Source organism: Anopheles stephensi, chromosome 3 (genome assembly GCF_013141755.1).
Source record: "Anopheles stephensi strain Indian chromosome 3, UCI_ANSTEP_V1.0, whole genome shotgun sequence".
Lineage (NCBI taxonomy): Eukaryota > Metazoa > Arthropoda > Insecta > Diptera > Culicidae > Anopheles > Anopheles stephensi.
In genome coordinates, this window is record NC_050203.1 from 83281220 (window position 1) to 83304904 (window position 23685).

Sequence of the window (23685 nt, forward strand, 5' to 3'; positions counted from 1 at the left end):
CGTTTTTTCCCAAGAACTAGAGATCAAGACCATGGATTGAATCTCATCTGGATCGGCTCTCCGTGCGTAGAACTGACTATCCAGCTACAGGTAAAATCAAGTCAAAGAAGGCCAGAAGTGTGGTGCCAAAGTAGAAGAAGAAGAAGAGATGATGGTCTACATCATCAAAGACCTTCTAAAAGCCGCAAACTTTCAACAACTCAGAACATCAGAGACTGATATTACATAAAAGCATGTTTTGAAATACTGCTCAACAATGGCATTTAAGCTAAATGTTATGTTCGAATTCCACTTGCTGTCCGATCATCGCCAAGCCTCAATCATCCAATCGAACAGTTCTTGATGAACCCCCGGTTTTGACCACCGCGCCAGGATTTGAAACCCCGCATGATTTATGACCTCCCCTGTCGCGATCGTACACCGATCTAGGCGCACACCGTGTTAGCGCTGGATGCTGGAAGAACTGTTTGTGAAACACTGTCAACGGCACAGTTTAAACTGTCTCCCAGCAGCGAAGCACTCATATCCCCCGGGCTGCCATCTACCCGAAGATCTTTGGCATTCGTGGGGCCAGCGTAGACCGCGCGGATTTCCCACCTCACCCGACGTGACCCGGGTTCGGGTTGGTTTTCTTTATCATTATTATTATCATTAGTGTTATTGTCTGTATTATTGTCGCCAGCGTCCCCGTTGTCGTTTGTTGCTTTCCGTTAGCACCGGACACCGATCACACATGTAGTGGCGTGTCCCAACCGTTGTTAATGTGCCACGGTGACGGTTGATGTTGTTTGGCCGTTCGGGCAAAAAGAGGCTGGGAACCGTTGTTGTTGCTGCGGCGCGATGGTGGATTATGATTTAGCGTGTGACTAAAGGACGTGAACAATTTTCCCTCCGCGGCAGATGCTTATCTGGCTAACCTTCATTCTGACCCACTGAACTCGCGTGTCGTGTTGGGAAGGGGTTTTGGGTTCGCTGTAAGGAAGCAACCCGGTACCCAGACGTGAGGGTTGTGTTGTACTGGATTGTTGCTCAACTGTAACAACCACTGTTAAACAATCACAATGGGGCCCTTTTATCACGTTGGGTGGAGAAAGACCGAGATTCACTTTTCAATTTCTCTCTTTAGTCTTTAGTCTACTCCGATTTCCGCTTTGTTTGTTCGCGGGGGAAAGCGTAGCGCTGGTGATCGTTTAAGTATAGTGCAAGCTGGAAAATTTGTCACCAGCCTTTATTCGTTGTGCTGGGTTGCTGTAACATGACTATCCGATAATGGTCCGCTTAATGGTTTCATGTTGCGCTTATTTGTACCTTTCTCGTGTCCTAGCTATATCCACTTATGCTGAAATTTTCCACGGAAAACCCAGCTGACATACAAAAGTAAACTCTAACAAGTCATTTAAATATCAAACGATCTTAAAAAACGGGAGGAGATGAAATTGTTTACCAAGTGCCTTTTTAAAAATAAAATACAGGCTCTGACATCAAAAAGGGACACCAGCATCACTTCAAAAGTGCTGTTTTTCGTAAGTGCACTTTTCCACGGCACTGCCATCGTGTGTTTGTCCGATCTTCGTTTGCGCGTCGGCTAAGTGTTATCCTATGTCAGCCACACGCTAACTTCCGACGCGTCCACGACCCATCTCCGATTGCAATCGATTGTCGATCGTTCGATCGCACCATGGCCCTGCCGTGATCTCTGCTGCCCATTGCGATCGTCAGGAACCAGTTCGGGGCCGCTGTTGTACGGTGCGACGAATACGGAGTAAACCGGTAGCATTAGTTGCTTGTTGTACGGGTTGTCGAGCAGTAGAATTTGAACTATTAGTCAGGCGTAGAATTGCAAGCGGGCGGGATGGTGTGTCCGGCGAAGTGCAGCATTGGTTTTTGCTTTCCTTTTTTCCTGCAGGGCGTCAGAGTGACAATCACTCACTGGAAGGGCACGGGTGGCTGAGTCGGACTGCCTTCCATAATTGTCACGGGGATTGATTTAACGAGACAATGACGAGTGAAAAGACAACAGAGAACGGCGTACGCCCGCTCCGAAGAGTCAATATGTACGAATGAATTAATGAATTGTGCGGGGTGGAAACGGGAAGGAAGGAGGAGGAAAGAGGAAGTGCATCTGGTGGCATGTAACTGGTTGTAAACAGTAATCCGACAGGACTCGTACAAGACAGTGATCATTGACTGCAATGTGTCGAAGCACTCCATGCGTTGTTTGGTGTTTCTGGACCTATTCGATTCGAAATTTAAGAAACTTTTCCAACTGATCTCTTAAAGAATCTTAACATCTATTCAGAAAGTGTGTACGAGAAAATAGAAAAATGCACCTTCACCCTATCAAATCGCTCACCGAAACGAAAGACTTGTGTTCGGGCAAGCGACGAACCTTTCACTCGAATCGATTTCATGACACGCCACCAACGTGGAGCTCGCTTTTCGTCATTCAATTATCATTTCTACACCCGTCCACCGCTAATGGACACACCCAACACCACCCCGCATGTGTATGCGTGTGTGTGTGTGTTCCACGTCCGAAAGGAACGGGACAGAACCTGGTCAGAAATCAATAACGTGCGGAACGATTGAAAAATATGCAAAATAGATCTCACTCGCTGCTTTTTCTTTCTCCTGTCGAGGGCTTCGAACCACATGCAGGAGGCTTTTCCACCATCAGCATCAGAGCACGAGGATGCAGATGAATCATAGTTTCGGTTTGGTCAAGTGCATCGAAGTGCTGCATAACGTAAATAATCGAAGGCAGTGAAGTGCATGCAGTGCTTGAGCGAGCGAACGAGCGAAGGTGCATTAGACAAAGTGGAACCCATTTTAAAGCGGAAAAAGACACCTGCAAGATAACTTTCTTGGACGGGATGGCGTGCCGGAGTACCTCATATCTACAGTGCTTCAAACGTAAATCCGGACAACTTCAAATCCGGAGTGCCTCTTTTATAGAATTGACGTTATAGGACGTAGCAACTCTAGGCTGAAAATTGCCCACAAAGTCGTACGATATCACAATTTCAAGGTGTTCAGATTTGCATTTTAAGCACTGTATTCTCGCTCGCACCAAAATCGATACAAACAAACCTCCGACTATCCTCAAGTGTTTGGTTTTTTGCCAGCAAAATCACGTCTATCTAGCTTTGGAGCATGCCTTGGAGGGTGTGTGTGTCGCGCGATGTCCCGTGTGCCGGAATCGTTTCCCGCTCGGTATCAATTTCAATGCACACCGTTTGACAAATCACGTTTTAGTTTTATCTATTTTACCATAAGGGGAGGGGAGAGGCTAGAAGGCTAAGCGCTGCTGCCAGAAAGCAAAGACGAAGCGAAGGAGCTCCCTAGTGACCCAGTTCGAATCGGTAGATTTTGGCTTCTCCGTTCGAAAGCGCATGGTGAGGCGAGTGTAACTTCCCGCAGGTTCCTTATGGCTCTTAAGCGAAGAAGAGAGAGAGAGAGAGAGCAACACCAACGTTGTTGTATGTTTTACTTCAATGTCAGTTCTTTTTGCAGTGCTTGCACTAGCCCAACGCCAGCAAAAACACACCGTCTTCCGTGAGATTATTTCAACAACATCCCGTAGATCGCCCAGAGGATCAAGGCGATTCGTTCGCCGGATCCGGTCCGGGTCTAGTTCCTCCTGGGGTGGTTCCCACCGATCGTGCGCCGTGCTTTGCAAACGGTCAGGAGCGAGCCGGTCAGGATCGGCTACCAAATCCAGGGGTCTCCAGCGGGTTCTTCCAGGGCGAGCTGCAGTAATTACTGCCGATAGTTATGCATATCGGCGATTACACGAGCTCGAAAGTTTTTGGTTCGTTGGGTGGTGTTTTGTTCTTGTTGTGCTGTTGCTTTATTGCTGCTTTTCCCTGGCATGGAAATATGCTCGGCTGTGGTGGGTTTGGGAGCAGTATGAGCTCGGTATGAATTGAAGAACATGCACGCTCGGTGTTTGCGGCATGAGCAGGTTTAGTGCGTGCGTGTGTGTGTCGGTCCACCATGGTGCCCTTTTGCGCCATGCGCTAGCGTTTGTTCTCGTGTTCTTGGCTGGGCCGGGTGAACCCTTTTTCCCACCTCGACAGCTCCCCGCTCGCCATCCGGGAACCAGATACTCAACCAGACGCCATCAACCGACGCGTCACCTTCCATCGCGAGCTTCCAAACAAGGCGCTCTAAAGGACAGGGCTTTGTGATGAGGAAGGAAGGGAATGAAGGGAGAGAAAGGGAAGGCAGGGACGGGAGGGTTAATTTCATTAGGAAATTCCTTCGGGCAATCACGGCTGCTCTCATTCGCAGGCTCTACGGACCGTTCGGTCGGACGATGCAGTTTTCTGCAATTTCTCACTCCTTTGCTCTCTCTCTCTCTCTCTCTCTGTCTCTTTCTGGGCAGTTTTATGCTGTCCGATGGATTAAACTAAAAGCCCCCTCGCGCACCACATGTCCACCCCGTTCCTCTCCCTCCTACGAGAGTCCTGCACCATCGAGGGAAAAGCCTCAACCCGTGGAAGCCCTGTTTTCCTTCTTATTTTTCGCTTTTCGTAATTTATGATTTATTTGGTTGGTTGATCTCTTCCCGGTTTTTTTTTTGCTGTTGCACACGTGTGTGTGTGCCTGAGCGTGCGCGCGTGTGGCTTAATTCTGGCGTGGCGAGTTTCGCTAATTGGAGCTCGCTTCCCTTCGCGTGGTCGTATCGACACGATATTCCGCGGGGCTCTTCGGCGGCGTAATGTCACCGGCCAGCTACGGGACGAGTTGTTGACCTATAAACTGTGTGTGTGTGTGTATGTACATATCGGGACGCCCTGATAGCGACCAGCGACTCCCTAGGCAGTCTCACGGGTCAAGTACCGGAGTATCCTCCGGTGTAGAACGGTGCACAACGCTGGTCACAGCTGCCCGAAACCTGAAGTGTGATTGGAAATGTTTTATTGCCAACCGCGTGCGTCCGTTTATAAAACAACCGCTCCTGTCCTGTCCCCGGTCGTCCTCATACCACCGAACCGTGTCCCCCCGAGGACACCCGCGAGGCCGAGCAGGCTGGACAAGCGGTTCCAGTTATATCTTAATGTTTTGTCGTGTCAATAATTTATTGGACATCGTAAAACAAATGATTTCTTAATAGTTATTATTTATTAGTCAATCTCTCATTAATAACTTCACGCGGTGCGACTGTGTGTGTGTGTTGCGGGAGTGCGATTCGGGCGTGCGATCTTGAAGGGTGCAGCCGGTTGTCGTGAGCAGCAGCTAGATGTACGATCGAGTGCGTTCGCCGTGTTCTAGTCATGGCCACGGGAGACACTGTACGTACCGTGTACTGTTTGCTCTTCTCCTGGCTGGCGTCTCAACCGTGCAAACGCAGCTCGCAGCTGCTGGTAATGAACTACGGAGCCGAGTACTCGGGTGGGAAGCTCTATTTTATTGATCTTCTGCTAGCGCCATTCGATTGGGAAGGAAGGCAAATAAAACAAATCGAACGGCAGCTTGATGGACTTGATCGTTTGTGCGATCGAGGGAAGAGCTCATAAACGGGTGATCGATTGAGTCGGTGGTGGTGGTGGGCGAGTGAAGATGGCATGAGTTGTAATGATCGCAAAATTAAAATGTATTCATATTGGAAGAAAGAAAAAAATGGAAGGAAAACAGAGGTGTTATGGGAACGGAACGGTCGTGATCGTACAATTATGTTCACTTTGTACGAGACGGTGGTTCGGGTGCGTGTGATAAGTAATAAATCTTACGGGTACTTATCTCTGTGCTTAACATGAAGCAAGCGCCACGGGGATGAATGAATCACAATCATCAGGTATTGTTTTAGTTACAAAGGAAGGGAGAATTGATACTTTCTTACGATTTACGCTTTATTTGTTTTAGAAGATTATTTACGGTCTAGAGTTGGTGGTTTAGTTTGACAGACTGATGACTAGCTAAGCTTCAAATAATATTTTACAGTCTATAAGGTTTATAAGTTGGGCAGTTTTTGGGGACCATGTGATGTGGAAATTTATTTGAATTGAGTATAATAATTGCGATTTAGTTAGTCTCAGTAGCAATAAAACGTTAAGCTAAAACCTATACGAAAGCTAAGCATCTCCATCCTGACTGCCTTGGCACATTGATATTGCCTGGATAGAATTTTATACGGGTTTCTACATGTTAGCGGACAGGCACCGCTACCAATAAATTCATCGAATACCCAAATAGAACTGAAGACCCACCCACCGAGCTGCGGCGTGCTACTGCTTCACGCCATGCGCCCAACCGCAATCTCCCTAAAACGGCGTGTAATGCAAAAACATGGCTTAATAACTTCATTGAAGAGGCTGTTTGCAGTTTATTACACCCAGTCGAATCGTAAATGATTACACCGGCTATCGTCATCCTTCGGCGATTAGAAAGGACCGTACGAGACAGAAGCCGTGAAACAACTCACCGTTTTTATTCGATTTTATGATAAACTCGTGAGTGGTACCTGTCAGACGAAGTTCATACAGCTCGAATCGCCTGTGGGAGCGAGTGGGAATTGGAGGCTGAAAATACTCAATTACACAACGCTTTCATGGGCGAGTGTGTGTGGTGAATGTGAGGCACAAAACATTGCAAATCCACAAGCTCTTCCACTTAACGACAATCGCGAGACTCCATATCAAGGAAGCTAAGTGACATATTTGAGAGTTTTCGAAAATAATTTAACCTGAGTAGGAGTTATTGTATTTATTGATCGAAGCAGTTGGTATGGGACCAATGCAGAATCCCAAATGTGGGCGGGCTGTGTCACGATAGTAATCTTTGATCAGAAGTATTCCCGAGAGATGTTTAAACAATCGAAAATAAAGCTCAGCTTCGAGCGGGAAGGAGTTCTGCAACTGCTATTTAGTATTGCTTGGGGATGACGATACCTGATACGACTTCTTCCGAGATCGCTGGAGTTCTTCATGCCATTTTTAATGCGAATAATTATTTTATTGAGCCTAAAAGTTCCAAAATCAGTTTCAAGTGTATGAAAGAATTTCCTAAGACAAGTATTTTCAACGCAGAAATGGTAAAGAATTGCAATGGAAATACCACATCCGAAGTAGATAAATGCGGCACAATTACTAGCGCAATAACTGGAGGCAATCTAATAATGCTGCACTTAATCAACAAACCACCGAAGACACCGATGGGAATGAATGGGAACCGGTCACACTGCGATTGCCCCGTTTTGCTAGGAAAATATGCGAACCGATACAACTATTTCATCCGATTTGTATGTATATAAAATCTCCTCGTTTCGCTTTTCTCCCTGAGCGCTTAAATCAACTCACTTTCCACACACACACTGGCAGGGCACGATTGAGATGCCGAGGTTCAGAGTGATAAGTTTATTTTCCCTTGACCGGGTTTAACATGTGTACCGCGCGTATGTGCTTGTGGGCATTTAATTTACATTCCACCTTCTACTATCTACCGCGGCCGGACAAAAGAGTGCGAGCGATGGAGATGGAAAAGCAAAAAACAATGGTGAAGTTGAAGGAAAAAAAAGCCGTAGCACCACCGGGCTAAAAGTGACTGTGACTAATTTTATGCAGCAATTTCTTCACCCCCCGGGAGATCCTCCCTTAATCCGATCTTCCGTTTCGACCGTGGTTCTCCCGGAGCGGTCGGCAAAAAAGCTCGGTATCGATGCAAAATCGATATCAATGCACATTTTCACGTGGAAGCACGTGCTTGGATCGTGAGCTCATCCCGATGAGTTCCGGCGGCAAGTGGCGAAGCATTCATTCAAGCTGCCCCAAAAGCTGGCTTGGCTTTATCTCGCGGACACACACACACACCTCCCATGTTCAGAGTACTTTCCATTGATGGATACTCGGGAGCTTTGGCTCCGGTCGGTTGAATCGTTTCGACAAATTTAATATGCCGATGTGCGAATGTTGAAGGAGAGAAAAGCCCTTCCATCCGTGGAGCATATTTCTTTCAATGCTCGCACACACACACCCACCGTAAGGCCACCCAATATGCCAGACCGTCGAAGGGAATTCTGCTTCGCTCGGTCCGTTCGGGGCGGAACAAATTCGTAAAACGGGCTGGTGGATGGTGTTCTTGGAGGAAACTTTTGCTTTCTGTTCCCCGGACGGCTCGGCGGAGACGACGATGTTTGGACAGCCGGGGCAACCGAGTGTGCGCGAGTGTGTGAGCAAGAGCTTACAGATTGTTTATTGATTACATACATTATAATGTAATTTAAATGTGTATACAATCGATGGGATGGGAAGGTGGTGAAGGAAGGTGAGCAGAAGAAGCATGTATCATTTCGAAGAAGCATGTATCAAATGTGTCACTCGCAGGAGAAAAACAAAAAAAAAAGCTCTTCGCGTCTCTTCGCATCTCTGTCTCGGAAGTCGGAAAAGTTCCCATACGCGTACGGTTCCCCGGTTTTGCGGCTTTCGATTGGTTTGATGTTTTTATTATTTATGCTGGGCAAATAAAACTCGCAGCTCGAAGTTCGAAACCACACACAGGGCCGCACTCTGGAGGTTGGAATGCTGAGCTGTCCCAACTGCGGCATTCTCGTTGCAGGCTGGGCATGCCCTTTTGGACACGGTTCTGACGGTTGAAAGCTTTCTCTTGTCAACTCTAAATGGATAGGATTGTTTGACGAGGGGGGGGGGGGGGTTGGATAGGACGCGAGGTAAGCGTGGAATCATCTCTCAATCTTGACTAAAACATGAGTTGATCACTTCACTACGAGCTCGACTCGTCGCGTTCGTCGCTTTATGTCATGTTCAAGTCTTTTGTTTTCATAGCGATACGGTGCTACATGCGTGCTTCTTTCTCATCTGGATATGAGATGAATTAATGTGCATTTGAATTAAATTTATGGATTTTCTAGGAAAAAATAGACACAAAAATTGTATGACGTCAAATCGAATAAATTAAACTAAGATTGACGAGCATATAGGCTTTTAATTGCGATAGCCTTCACTGTCGATACAAAAAAGAGGGAATTAGTTTTAAAAATAGCACATGAATGTCACACTGATATACTGTAACGAATGGGCCGTGAAGGCTCCGCATACACTGCCCAATGCAAGTTCACCAGATTCTGACGTCAATAAGTGGAATAAATTCTGAGCAATTCGTGGGAAGAAATAGAAGGAAAAGCGACGAATATCCATTTGGCTGGATGGACTGACAACTGTCAAGATGTTGATTGAACTCTGAGACTACTGTCGGCTTTTTGGAATCTTGTTAGGAAGTGGAGATAGTTAAACAATTATTTTTGTATTAAAAACATAATTCTTATAATGTTGTTACTTAAAAATTGGAGTAAACCTTCAATAAATCCCCAACAGATGTAGCTTCCATTCCGCTTCTTTAACTTCAGTACGATTACACGTCTGACTGACATCAATTGACAGGACAAGGAGTGTAGTTTAACACACCAACTACACACAAAAAAGAAAGACACAGAGTCCACAACTATCCAACCTACCATCTGCGAACGGGGAAACGGGCACAAATCACACAAAAAAAGAAAACCCTCACCATGAGCGGAGTTGTGCGGATAGTGGGCAGCAAAGGCCAGCTTCCGCTTTCCACCACCGGAATCCCACCGGGACCGGGAGACGTTATCTCACCGGTGAGCGAAGTGAGCATGAATGATTGCACTCATCTGTCACGGTTGAATTGAGCTTTTAATTGAATTCTCGATGTGCGCGTAGTTGATCTTCGTTCTTGCTTCACAAAAAGGTGGGATCGATCGAGGGCAGATTGTCAAACCGCTTAGTTCTGTCGCAAACTCACCGCTCCCCGTACTTGTGGTTGTTTTGGGGGGGAGCGTTGTTTTTGCTTCTGGACCGAATGCCCGAAAAGGTTGCCCGGTTTCGGTTGTCGATCATCGATCGATCGCGAGTCGAAGTGCTTCCTTGCGGTGTCGCTAAAACGGCCCGTGGACGTGTTTGACAGGGGCGGCGTTTTGTTTTGACAGTTGTTAGCCTGTTCCGTTTGCTGCTGTCGGGAGCAGCTACGGCGGCGCACAAACGGTCGCCCATTTCTTTGACCTGGATCTGTCGGACTGTCTACTTACGGTCGTGATTGCTTGTAGTGTTGAACGCGGCGGCAATGTTTCGACTGCGCAAAAGCTAATTAAGAACACAAATTCTGGTAATTCTGGGGCTGAATAATGTCAGAGTTGGAATCAGGCTGTTGATTTATTATGCTCGGAAACATTGTGGACTGCGACTCATCTGCTCCACTTTCTTTAATTGGAGCTTTGACCGTTAAGATTACTTAATGAATCGGAAGATGGTAATCGGTGACAATTATTGACGGGTTCTTAGCAATTAAAAATAAACGATCAATAACTAAAGGATGTTTCGATTAACAAGTTGGCCAGAAAAAATAGTGGAAGTTATTATCTAAAAGCAATTAAAAACCCCACCAAAGCAAATCGTCCTCGCTGTCTTTATCTCACCCTCATTCAACCCGGCATATTGATGCCTAAATGTTCGCCCAAAATCCCGATCAGCCGAGTAAGAAAAGCCCCACAACAAAGCATAAATCAAAATAATTTATGAACTGTTTCCCCACACACAAACGAATTGGGTGACACATTCCGCACTGCGTGCGCGAACGACTGGCGAATAACTTTTGCGCACCATTATTCGGCCTTAATTCGAATGCTGCATTCGAACAGCGCTGCGTTTCGCTTGCTGCAACAAACGCAAGACGAAGGTAAAACAGCCCCCCAAAAACAGGCAGCAGCAAGCAAAGCACGTTTGAATAGATTTCAAAACAGTTTGCCCCGCAAAAAAAAAGGAACGGTTGCCGGGAAGAACATAATTAAAATAATCGCGAGACACTCATGGCGCGAGGTGCGCGATCGGTTTGGTGGTTGCAAGCGTCACGGACCCAAAAATCACCGATCGCCGATCGCAGAGGAGCGGAACGATGGAAGGCAGTAAATCCGTCTCGACAACCCGCCGAGAATCGATGCAGGATCCGTTGGTGTTGGGTGCGAGAAAGATCAAACCTTCCTGATAAACATTAGACCAATTATTGTTTTCCGTTCCGCGGGCTTCGGATTCGCGGTCGGTTCCGTTTCCACCGACCGAACGAGCGTGCTTTTCCCATGCCAGCGGGGTGTCCTGGGGGGAGGGGGCGCTGAACCGAGTGGAAGGATGTGTTGAAGCAGGACGTGGCCTTTGCAGCGACACGACATCGAAGTGTTAATAATTAACCGAAACAAAATTGTGCTCCGGTGCTTAGCGAACTTTAATCGATTGCCAAACGAGCTGTGACACCTGCCTGCAGAGAGAGAGAGCGCTTACGATGGTTTCGCCGCACACACACACACACCAAACCACTTTCGCATTCAAAAACCCGTTCCCAAACCCGTGGATGCCGTGAGTCGGAAATAAAGTGTCACTTTTGGTCCGGGAATCCGGGAGCATTCGTGTAGCCGATCGAGCCACACGGAGTCACAAGAGGAAGAAGAGAAGCCAGCCCAAAATCCAACACCGCACACTGCTGGCGCTGGGTGTCGAATGCACCCGAGAGTGCATCATTACCGGGTGGAATGGATTTTGCCAATTTGGTGTTCCCGCGTTCCCGCGCAACCACAATTGATTTTGGTGTTTCGCGCGGGTGCCCACCGAACGCACAGTGTGAAGGGAAGAGCAGCACAATCGTCCGCACGATTAAAGTGTTTCCTTAATTTCTTCTTTAGCGACCTTAGTTGGAAGAAATAAACCCTCCTCCCGCTATAAGCGAAAGAGTGTGTGTGAGAGAGAGAGAGAGAGAGGGGAACTTAAATCACTAAGCTAAATCTGCATAAAATCTGGCACCGCGTGTGCGCGCGGATGCGCCTTCCCGCCGCTGCTTCGGCGCCGAATCGATCGCGTCGGTATAAAAATCGATGCCGCCGCGCTCGGTGACGCCGCGATGCATAAACTGCACCCATTTGCATTCGGGTGCCCTCGAGATTCGGCGGCGGGTGGGAAATGCTTAACGAGCAGACGAAAACAACGGTCAAGGTTCAGCAGGGAGTTTCTCCCTTGCCCGCTCGCCGTGTTGAACTCCTCGACACGCTGTGGAATGCTGTTGATGAGGTAGAATGTATTAAAAGCAGAAACGAAACGGTAAGGCAACGGTCTGTTTAGGCAGGGTGCAGGAGGCTCGTCTCGATGGAAATGATGCAATCGCAAGGTGGTCGATCAGGGACTGGTGCGATGGTAAGGTGACGATGAACAGTTTTGTTTATATAATTTCGTGTGTAAACCAATTAAAGTACAACAAATGTGCAGCGTCGTGCTATGAATCTACTTTATATGGTTGTTGCTGTTCGTAATACTGAACTCTTTACAAAAGTCTTCTACGGATAAAGAAAATATGAAGACCTGTTTCTAAATTTCTAAGGTTATTCGCATAGGAATAGTCCGTATAGAGTTTTCTTAGAAATGACTCAAAAGAAGTAAGAAGAAAACGAGATGATTCTGCTGTTCGTAAATCTGGCAAAAAACTGCTTGAAGATGCAATGATTAGAACTAGGATCAATTGAATTATTTCACTTCCATCGTCCTATTGGCCTTAATCATGAGTGTAGAAGTCAGCGGAGGAAGGAGTTGCTAAGCTCCGAATAATTCTTCTAATCTTCAAACAGAGTGATCCGCCTTATGAGTTGTGTTCTACTTAGGCTTCACCTAGAGCTCTAATATATCTTATTATAAAAAGGAGCTCCGTATCAGCTATGATGCTTCGTCCGTAATCCGTAAGCTCTGTCTGTGCTCACTATTTAGCCTTTCCATTACTGGGAAGCTATGTCCTTTCTATCCTGGGTAGGTCTATACTCACTCTGAAACTCTGCTCTCAGTTTAAAGATCTGTATTCACTAGGAACTTCTGCCTTCAACAGGTAGCTCTGTCCTCACATAGTATATCTGCGCAGTGTATAAGCTCTTCACTTTCTTCTGTCAGGTAATGCTAATCTTTCGGAAAGTCTCAACTCATAAAGGTTAGAAAAAACTCGACACAACATTGTCCAGGAGCGTAGTAAGCATCAGAAGTTAATGAGGAAACAACGATCCCATGAATCTGAAGTTCTTCGCCTTAAGCACCCGGAGTAAGATCTTTTTCCTGGATCCCAGAGACGATCTACCCATTCTAAACATAGCAGCTTGAAGAATGTTTAGAGTCTAATACATGGACAAAAATATTAAGATTTTTGTTTATAATAACATGCCATCACAATATGCATGACATTATAATCACTGCTGAACAGTGAAACAAGCATAAATTTTGTTCAGTTTTCGACTGAACTTCATAAATATGAGGATTTTATTCCTAGTAGAGTTGGTAGCAGTATATATTTACGATTAAGTACTCCACTCCACGTACTTCATCATTTACTTCATCTCTTACCCTGCCGACTAAGGGAAGGCTCTGCTTCACCGTCATCTAACTTGGTGTGAAAATGCATTGCTCTAGCCTCACCTTTCCAGCGAACAAGCAGCAGAGAAATAATTGATCGTTCTGGGTAGATGACAATTTAACGGTTGACCCTTGGCGTGCATACCGCAGGAATGCACTTTCCACAGCCTCGAACGCACTACACTCTTCCGCCCTGGCAAACCCGAAAGCGATTCATAAATCATGCATTCCCGATGAGAGTGCATGAGCATCGGAACGGAGACAACCATCTGTCTCCGGGCCCATCCCCATACGCACCAGAAGGGGCCGAATCAGGCGTCAGTCTATTAATCTATTCCTATAATTCTTCCTCCCCCTAGATTCCACTTCTCAGGAGCTGCGTGGAAGCTGGGCAAGAATCTTTCCGGCTTCTGACTTTGGCGATCGAGTTTCCTGGCATCTTCACTGAGCAGATTATCTCCATCCTTTTGCAACGAGAAGAAAAAAAAGCACGCAACCATGATTAATAGTGATTGAATACAAAAATCTGCCATCTTCAATAAAAAGGCGATTAATTCGATACAACACAAACGGCGTAAGCGTACGGAAGCGCGGGTAAAGGCGTGCAATCGCTGTACCGACGACGCATCAGCGCATTCCTTCCCCCGCCAAGTCGCCCGGGCGGAGATTGATAAATCCTGCACGATCGCGAGACAGATTCTAGCTTCTACCTCTGGGAAGCCGGCGATCGAGCGGCCTAGCATAGCCCACAATGACAGGCCGCTGATCGGATCGGGTCGGGGCGCAAAAACCGGGCAATGTGAGCGAGCGCGCGCGTGAACGCTTGACGCATATGGCAGGGCTTCCACCAGGCTGCATCTGTTGGTGGAATGATCGGTTTACCCACCCGTCCGCTCCGACTTTACTCTGCACCTCCACCGAGGCAGCGTATGTTATCCGCTTGACTAGCAATAAATATGATACGTGCATAATAAAACAATAATTAATATGGATAAATATTTTGTATTAATTCAACCGCCTGCGAAGGGTCTGCAGTGAATTCTTCTTGTTTTTTTGTTGCTGCTGCCTTTTCGATCGCTGCTTCGAACTGGCTGGTGGCTAGTGGCGCTACGAGTCTCGGGAATCCATCACCGAGCACCGAGGCCGGGCAGAAATTAAAACAAGAGCGCACCGAAAGGGCGAAAGACGGAAAGACAACACACACAGAGAGGGCAGCTGCAAAAAAACGAATGGGCAAAGAATTGAATGCGACGCCGGGAATCGGGATCTTAGGCGGCCCTAAGACGACGTCGGGTGGAAATTGTAAACCTGTCTAACAAATCAAACTACTGTTTCCACGCGCGTTTGTGCGCGCTTGCCCAGTTCGACCGTGGCCCGGGAGTCGGGTGATGCGTGGAGTTGGCTAACTTGAACCAGAATGTCTGCACACGGGGATGAAGCGAAAGGCAGCAGAGAGAAGAAAAAAAAACTGGGACTGGGAAATGCTCATGTGGGTTTTGCACAAGTTTGGCATTCATCGATACGTTGGGTGCCGAGGTAGGAGGAGGAAGCATGAACAAGACGGGACATGGAAGGGTTGGCAAGGAATGTACTTCAGCCCTGGACTGGACTAGCCGTTCTCGATCCGATCGATCATACCTAGGGGTGGGAGATCCGGCGAAGGAGGAACCGGGATTAACGCACGGGGAAATCATTGCTTCGTTTATGTCAAACGGTTGATGCGATGTAATTCAATTATCGGTAAGCTGATTTGTTGGTGCGTTTCAACTTCCACGCGTTCCAAGGACACACGCATCGGATGGTCTGATCTGGGCGGAATCTGTTGGAGCCGGCGAGTGAAGCAGGAGCAAAAAAGGAAAACGGAAGGAGGATTTGTGTCGCAATGTTTTGTGATGCTGTTGATAAATGGCATATGAGTGGCGGAACCACTGCTTGGCGGGTGATGTGCAGTCGGCGACGGTTGTGCGGCTGATAATGTGTGATAGATTTATCGGGCTTTTTTGCCTAATGTAACGCATGTGTTAAGGAGTTTTAGATAAAACATCATAAGTGTTTCAAAGTCGCTTCAAATCTTCGTATGGAAATGAGGGTTTAGTTATTATTTTTGTGGATTTCATAGAACACGGTGTTAAATTATATATTTTATGTTATTTTAGTCATGCATTACGTCGCTTATAGTCGCTTCATCGGTAATTTTGATGCTACAAAATGCCAGTCTTTGTGTAGAAAATTTGACAAAAAAGAAAGAGCATTATCACTTAGTCTTAACGGAAGAACCGACATCAATTGGTGTAAATAGGACATCGCCAAGCTAGAATAGAAGAACAGCCATATAGTCGGAGTATTCTCATCTTTCTCTCAGAGTCTTAAACGCTATTAGAATTTAATAAACAGCTGAGCCCTGGTAAGGGATGGTGCGGTGGCTGAGGCAGTAGCTGATAGGTTATCAAATGATTGCATACTATCAAGCTTCAACCAAAATAAAGCCAATGGAAGTTAGTAAAGGCAGGCCTAAACCTCTCAAGGCTGAGAAGCTCATGGTAAGCTAGTCACTACATGAAAACGACACGGAATCTTCTAGCTTGGATTATCTTCTTTCAGTATGTCCCCAAGGAAAGAAGAATCATAGTAGCACTAAATTGAGCTGGAGTAATGAGGTTGAAGTATACACCAGGTTACGGTTCGCACTATGCTTGCCCATCATAATTAGCATGATAGATTAAGACTAGTTAAAAGACATAGAGGTTGAGCGCAATATCTTCTGTAACATCTCTGGAACAGCCTAGAATCTCCCTCCTAGATGAGCTCTGTAAGCTTTAATAATCTCAGGACTTCCTAATACTCCACCAAACGTTGCTAGATAATCACAATCCACTGAATTGTTACAAACTCTCCAGACTTTAAGAGACGAATTAAGTTGTTTGAAAGAATTGTCCTTAGCATCTTATCCTAAAGATGATTTTCGACTCTTCGATTTATCCAGTCTCTTCGAACTGTGACCCTATCATCCCTTTCTGTTACTTTCATTTATCGAGGGTCCACACCTGATTGAGTCCTGGTCAAACGCTGATAACACCATTTTTAAGCAGCCAGTCATCGTTCCGTCATTTCTTTCTTGTCTTGTTGTTTACCCGTAGTTAGCTGATCAGTCTGATCAAAAACAATTAAATGACAAGAAACGCGTAAATACAAATAGCATAGCAAATAAAACCGAAACATCGAGTTAATGGGAACGTTTTTGCGCGGTCTCACATGCTTTCGTCTGATTAAACCTTCAAGAGGACAAAACTCCCTAGCAACGACAGTAGCTACTCGCTCCCCCGTTCCTATCCACCGTCAACGGTGTCTACCCACACGGTCACAGTTTGATCGATCTAGCAGCATAAACCACCGCACCATCGCGGATCGGATGCGTTTCGGTAGCGAGTGCTGCACCGAGGGGTTGGCAGCCAGCACCATCGCCACAAGATCGCCACAGTTTCACGAAACAACGGGTGTAAATTTATGCGCCTGTCGTGGCCGATAAAAGCGAACCGGTATTTAGCTGCCTACCTAGCCAGCCAGTACTCCCGCTATGGTGTGCCATTATTTTTTCACTTCACTTCACTAGATTTAATACTCCCCAGCGTCCGCGAAAAAGGGGTAGTTTTGTGCACGCGGAACGGCCACCGCTGGTGCAGCATTGGAAAATGAATTCAGCGCGCGCGTGTGTGTGTGTGGAACAAACCCGAAACAGTACGCAAAGAGGGTACGGTTGAAGAGAATAAATGTAAAACCTCAACGCAACGCGAAGGAGTAACGCTAACGTGCAGCGCGTTTTGTGCGTTACAGTTGTGCAGATTGTTAACCTCCAGTGCGCCGAGACGATATGGATTTGTGCAGCAGAGGGAGTTTTTTTTTCTTGCCCGTTTTGTTTGTCTCGTTAACCGGTGTGACAGATTTGCCCACCGAGTTGACGCCGTGAAGAAGTGAAAGTTGACAGGACCCGGGTGCGTTCGATCGGGTGGAGCAGATTGTTGTTGCTTTCTTTTTTGCTGCTTCAAAAGTGCAGCCGTAATCATTGCAATCGTGGCGCGTAAGAAAAATGAGGAAACACGAGAGTGCTAGGGCTTAGGCGGACCGAAGAAAAGTGGCAGCGCAAGAAAATCACACTCATAAATGCAGCCCGCTCGGGGCTGGAGGAGGACTCCGAGGGCTCAGAAGTGTTGAAGGCAGCAGCCTGTTGACAGTCGTCACTTTCCGAAACCGGACAGTCTCACCGGGCGCAGGCTCGACATCATCTGTCATTTACGCTCAGAACGGCTGGCCGTTCCGGCTGTTTGGTAGGGTTTAAGTCTTTCGGATCGTTTTCTTCTTCTTCTAGTTGTCGTTGTTGTTGTGTCTTTAGCTCATTCTCTCGCTGTGGCAGCTTTCCGCCGGGTTCCGGGGAGCAGAGGGACTGGGGAGGTCATTTTGCGCCCACTGTGACAATTCAGATGTCTAGACAAGGATCGTCGGAGTCGGCTGGGCGAGAACGAGAGGGAGTGTGTGAAAGAGAGAGAGAGCCTAGCGAGCCCGTGAGCAGCGTGTATTACAAGATTAATTTTAATATTTCCAGCAAATGACAGACGGTTTCCAAGCGGTTTGTCTAAGAAGCCCGACGACCACCCGACGATACGCGGTCGTCGTCGTCGTCGTCGGCATGTTCGGCGGTATTTTCACGTACTCCCATATGGTGGACACGTGCTTTGTGCGTGCGTTGCGAAAGATGACATTCATGGGGCCCATTGCTGTCATGTTTTGCGTATGTGCGAGCAAACAACCGATTGGTCATCGCTCATTTGCATGGCGTGGTGGCCGTACGCGGCGAGCGGAGGATGTACTGTTTTCATCGTCTTGGTTGATGCATAGGAGAACCAGCCGTGAGAAATATGAATTACTTCCGTTCGGTTTGTGCCTTGAGAATCTACATGAAAATTGAAGATTATGAATTTATCACAATGAATGTTTTAAGTATGTTCTATTAACCTAAACTTATTATACTGTTTGAGCAAACTGATCACTTACCAATAATTATTCGATCCTAAGAGTGGCATAACGAGCCTTTTATTAAATTATTTTTATAAATATTATAAAAGCTTCATATGTTTCAAAGAGAGTTCGAAGTAGTTTACCTTGCCTACCAAGTTGATAACTTTGATTCGGAGTCTCATTAAGGCCCTCCAGAAGTATCTGGGAGCTTGAGCGGAGGGCCAGTCACCCGATGAATACCTGAATCGGACTACAGTGATGCGATGCGTAAATAGTTTTTAGATATCTGGTTTTCACAATTGTAATGACGAGCTCTTCGGTGATCTCACCATCGTGCAACGAATAAGACTCGTCAGGCTCCGGTGGGATGGTCATGTCATGAGAATAGTACCGGACGATCCAGCCCGTAAATTCCTTTTTGCCCGTCCACACGTACAAAGGAGATATGGTAGGCCTAAATTGAGATGGAGTGTTGGTGTTGATGTGTCCGCCAGAACTGTCAGGATAGTTGATTGGTCCATGACGGCGCTAAGCCGTGAGCGGTGTCGAGGATAGTTGCAGCAGGCCACGAATTTCTTCTAAGGCATAACTGCCAAAACAACAGTTTAATCGCTCAAAACGATGGGTGAATTTTCTAATCATATATAATCATTTACTAACTTAAAGTTGTCTGTAAGTGGCCTGTAAAGGTACATAAAGGAATGGTCGTGCAGTAGGCCTTGTCTACAAAGGAACCTTGCCCTTCCAAATTCTAGATGCTCAAACTGCCTCGTCTAAGGCCTCCAAAAAATCATTAACTCGGTCCATAGCTTGAAGAAGGTTCTAATTTAACCATTCAATATAAGTAATGCTACTTTTTAATTCTTCAGAGCCCACTGTATGACTGTGAACTCTACCTTCTGAGTCTCGTGCCAGAATATTCATTTGTCGCAAGATTTTGAGCTGAAGATATGTATTCCAAGGACATTCTGTGTACTTAGATAACAACTAGTCCGCTACATTTTGTATCCGAAGGATGGAGTCAAATACAACTATAGAATAAACTTGTCTTTGTAGATTGTTTTATAAGATCTCTTCAATATCCTTTTCTGCCTCCAAGATATGTTGTTGAAGTTTGGCAGATTTCGGCCACGATCACATTCCAATCTCCCATAAAAAGGATTCGGGCCCGTTTCTCGGAACGGTCGGTGCTCGATTGCCAACAAAACAGCAACAAAAGCCCTTCAACAGAACATTGTTAACATTCCGCGGGTCTGTCCCCACTGGGCGTATGTGGACAATTTCCGAAAAGTGCACATACTCGTATTCGATGATCACGTCGGTATGTAAAATATGACATCGCTATTTACGAGTACCGCAAAGGCTCGGGAGAAGGTTTGCTGCTGATCTGAGACCGAGAGTCGGTGCATTACTTCAGGTATTTGTTTTTCGGCAGCCTGTGTGTGTGTGTGCTTGCTTCAGTGGATCGGTTTGTGAAAACTCTTAATTAGAGCAATTATGATATGACTGCCCGCCGTTGCACGTTCGTTATTGTCGTGGCAGGGTCATGCGATCATCTCGGGAACAGTAAACACTCAACCGCTCCGACATTAAACAGGACGCCGCGGAATGTTGATCAACGTGCAGCTCGAGTCCCGGGCTCGAGCGGCCGGCAAATGCGCACCGAATGTGCAATGCTTAGGAAGTTGAAATGGCTTTTTAAAGTCAAAAAACCTTTTCGTTTGGATTGCTTGATGCTTCAGAGCAACCCCCTTTTGGGCAACAAAGATATCCTTCCCGTGAGAGCCTTCTTCCCGCGAGTAGAGTAATGATGATGTAAAGAGCAGTACAAGTACCGAGTGTGCAATCCAGTAATACTCATTTACAATTCGACGATAAACACCGCAGAAGATCCACCGCAATCGTTCGAAAAATGCAGCAAGCTGCCCGGTTTTCAATGATAATGATCCGCGCCTGTCATAATTATTCCGACAAAACCTCAACAGGCGAGGCTCTGCTTATGATGTGTAAATAGCACCGGGGCAAAATAATGAGCTCAAATGAGCCTTGTACATGACTCTGGTTGCCTGTGTGTGTGTGTGAGGGTAAGTTGAGCCACGGAATGCATTCGCATATGATATTGAATTTTAATTGGTTACATTTCACGATGAACATTTACTGTAAAGTGACCCCGAAGGAAGCCCGGACTATTGACATTCGTCACCACCGGGGCACCGGGAAGCAAGTGGACCATGAGTGTGTGTGTGTGTGTGTGTGTGTGTGTGTGTGTGTGTGTGTGTGTGTGTGTGTGTGTGGTGATCGGATGGTTAAATGTACCCGGTCCTTCCCTTTTCGGTGGTGGATAGCGTATCGAAAAGGGGGAGGCAGGGAGGCCAACCACCAACCAAAGGGGTGGAAAACTTTAAGATTCCGGGCGATCGCGATCGATCGCGCTTTTTGGTGGAAGGAAAAACCGGGCACGGAATTAAATTAAACCACATTCATGCATTTACAATAGGGTTGGAGACCGGGATGGCGAAGGGTGGAAATGAAACGGGGCGGCGAACGGTGGTTTAATTTGCACCAGAATCGATCGATCAGGACTGGTGGATGGGTTTTTCGGGGGTTAGCATCCGGGGCCAGTTGGTAATTTATTTGTCCCGTACCAGATGGCTAGTCGGCCGCCAGCGGTGGAAGTGGTTTACCGGATTCGGGGAAGGTATTTCACCGGGCGGAATGGGCAACCGTTGTTATGTAAAAATATTCGAGCATCGAGTATTCGCCAAATGGGCCACATTTGGCTTGCGCTTGCATTTGCAAGCGTTTTCGTCATACAATTTTTCACGGTACCCGGGCGCGCTTGTTTTGGAAGTGGTTTTTTTTTGTTGCGAAGGGCTGTACGGTTGAAGGGAATATATTAATCTGAACGATTGTGATCGATTTGCTTTTGGGTTGAAGTGGTTGTGTGTGGCTAGGGAAAAAAAAGTTCGTTACTGCTGTATTGGGTTGTTGGGCATGTGATGAAAAAGGACACCAAACTGCTTGAAAATCAATGTGAGTTTAATGGCCAATTTACCAGTGTTTAGTATCTGTTTTTCAATACAGCAAGTGATAATTATTAGCATGAACTTGATTTTTTGTAGTTCTTCAACAGAATTGAAGACATGAATTCCTTGCTGGGCCTAATCTAGTATCTTGGGTCGAAGTTTTTTTCAGAAAGCTGTTACGGCATTCAACTTCGCGAAGGTCCAATGAAAATGACTCTGTGGAAATTCAAAAACATACGCAGTAAATAATAGCTCTACGCTTAATAATGTAGTAAGGTCCAAGACATCTGGCCAGTCTCTTTTAAAACCCCGGCCCTATCAAGTTCAGACCTGAGCTTTTACCGCATCAAACTATTGGAAGGCACCGAAACGTCGTATGTATAAATGCAAGATCTATAGAGGGCATATACTTTGGAGGAATCAGAAATTGCCCAAGGAATGAGATCTAAACAAATCTTAGCTCAAATAAAAAATATTGGTATTGTTTTTGGTAATGAGCAAGACTTGAAGTAGTTATGATTTCGATAAAGACTATGAGGCCTGTGTCCTTCTAAGAAGAGTCTTTAAACCAGTAAAATCCACAGGAGAAGAGTACATTACTCTTATATACTTGCAGTTGGCATAGATGGTTGTGTTTGTTTGTGGAAACTACCAGAATAACCCTAGGATGAAGGAGTGGTCAAATGTTCCTCTTTCAAAGGGACATCTCCCTAGTGCTAGACTAGGACAACGGTACTACAGCCTTTCTCATTTGAAGATATGCGCATAACATTGTACTATGGCATTTCTATAAAATCTGATTATAAAATAAGCAAATTGAAACTTGTCCAAAGCCCTCATAAAGGGTTTGATTTATTTACGCTATCGGAATTCGCTTGCCCTCCCCACAAACGGCTAACATCGGTCGTCAATCGGCCAGTTTCCTCCCGTGGGCTAGCGCCAGCTTTCACTTTTTATATTAACGCCCCACAGATAGCAATAAATTGGTTACTGCACACTATGGCCACGTAACACCCCGGAAGGTTGTGGTCCATTCGACTCCCGAGCCGGCGTCCTGTACTCGCCGGTCTGGTCCGCTGCAATGCGAAGCCTTTATCATAATCAAATATTTGCTCGATCATAATTGTAACGGACGGTGGGCTAGCTAGCCAGCCACCAGCCAGCTAGCCATCGTGTGGCAGAAGAATTATGCCTTTTCGATCCGTATCGGCCGGAGCTAGCCGGGCCCGGGTTTTTGCAGGGAAAGTTATCCTCGACCCAGCCGCGGCGAGGCGGCCACCGCGGAAGCTGTACCGTTTGTTGACTAGCCAAGTGCCGTTTCGGGCTTGCAGTTTCTCAGAGGTGCAGTCCAAGTGAGCGTGGGGGCCAGGGCCAAAGGTCATAACTCAAACGAGCTGGACAAGCGTACTCCCTGCTAGCGCGATGCGGTGGTTGTTGTTTGGTGGTGGTGGCGGCTTCGGAAGGCCTTCGTCACTCGGGGATTCGGGGACGTTCCCGGGCGCTCATGCAATCAATGCTGTTGTGCAAATTCCACAGCCTTCCCAAACTTCTCATCACGGACCGATCTTGGTTGACGATCGGCGATCGCGGGATCGCCTCGGAGATCGGAGTCTTCAGATCGGAGGCTAGGCAACGTGCGCGATCACGATCGATTGGTGTGTGTCTGTTGGGTTGGTGGGATGATGAAGCTGGGAAGAGTGACATTAGGGGAGCGAAAAGGGGAGCAAGAAAGAGAGCGAGAGAGAGAGACAAGGTGGGTTGATCGTTGGCAAGGCGCAAGAAGTGAATGATCGCAGGAAGGAGATAAATAGCGATGTATGTACATATGTTAAAGTTCTTATACGGCATACGTACACGATCGCTGCGATACCGCTCGTCCCGCGTTCGCCACCCTCCCGCCGCACCACCCACCCACCCACCCACCCACAAGGACCAACTAAATTCTACTACACACTGAAGTTTAGGAGGGTTTCGCGTTGATAAAACGGTTCGGTGGCGGTTCACGTCGAGGATCGAATATCGATTGATGATATATTTTTTGTGCCTCTTTGCTATCTCTCTCTCTCAGTCTCTCTCTCTCTCTTTCTCTCTCGTTTCTCCATCTCCTTTCTCAGTACCGTAACGAACTCGCTTTTTTTGGGGGAAGCTCGCGACGATGGTTTTGGAGGATTTTTTTTTTGTTGCTGTTTCTGTAGCTCATTTTCCTTCTTCTCGGAGCGAAGCCACGTACCACCTTCGTACGA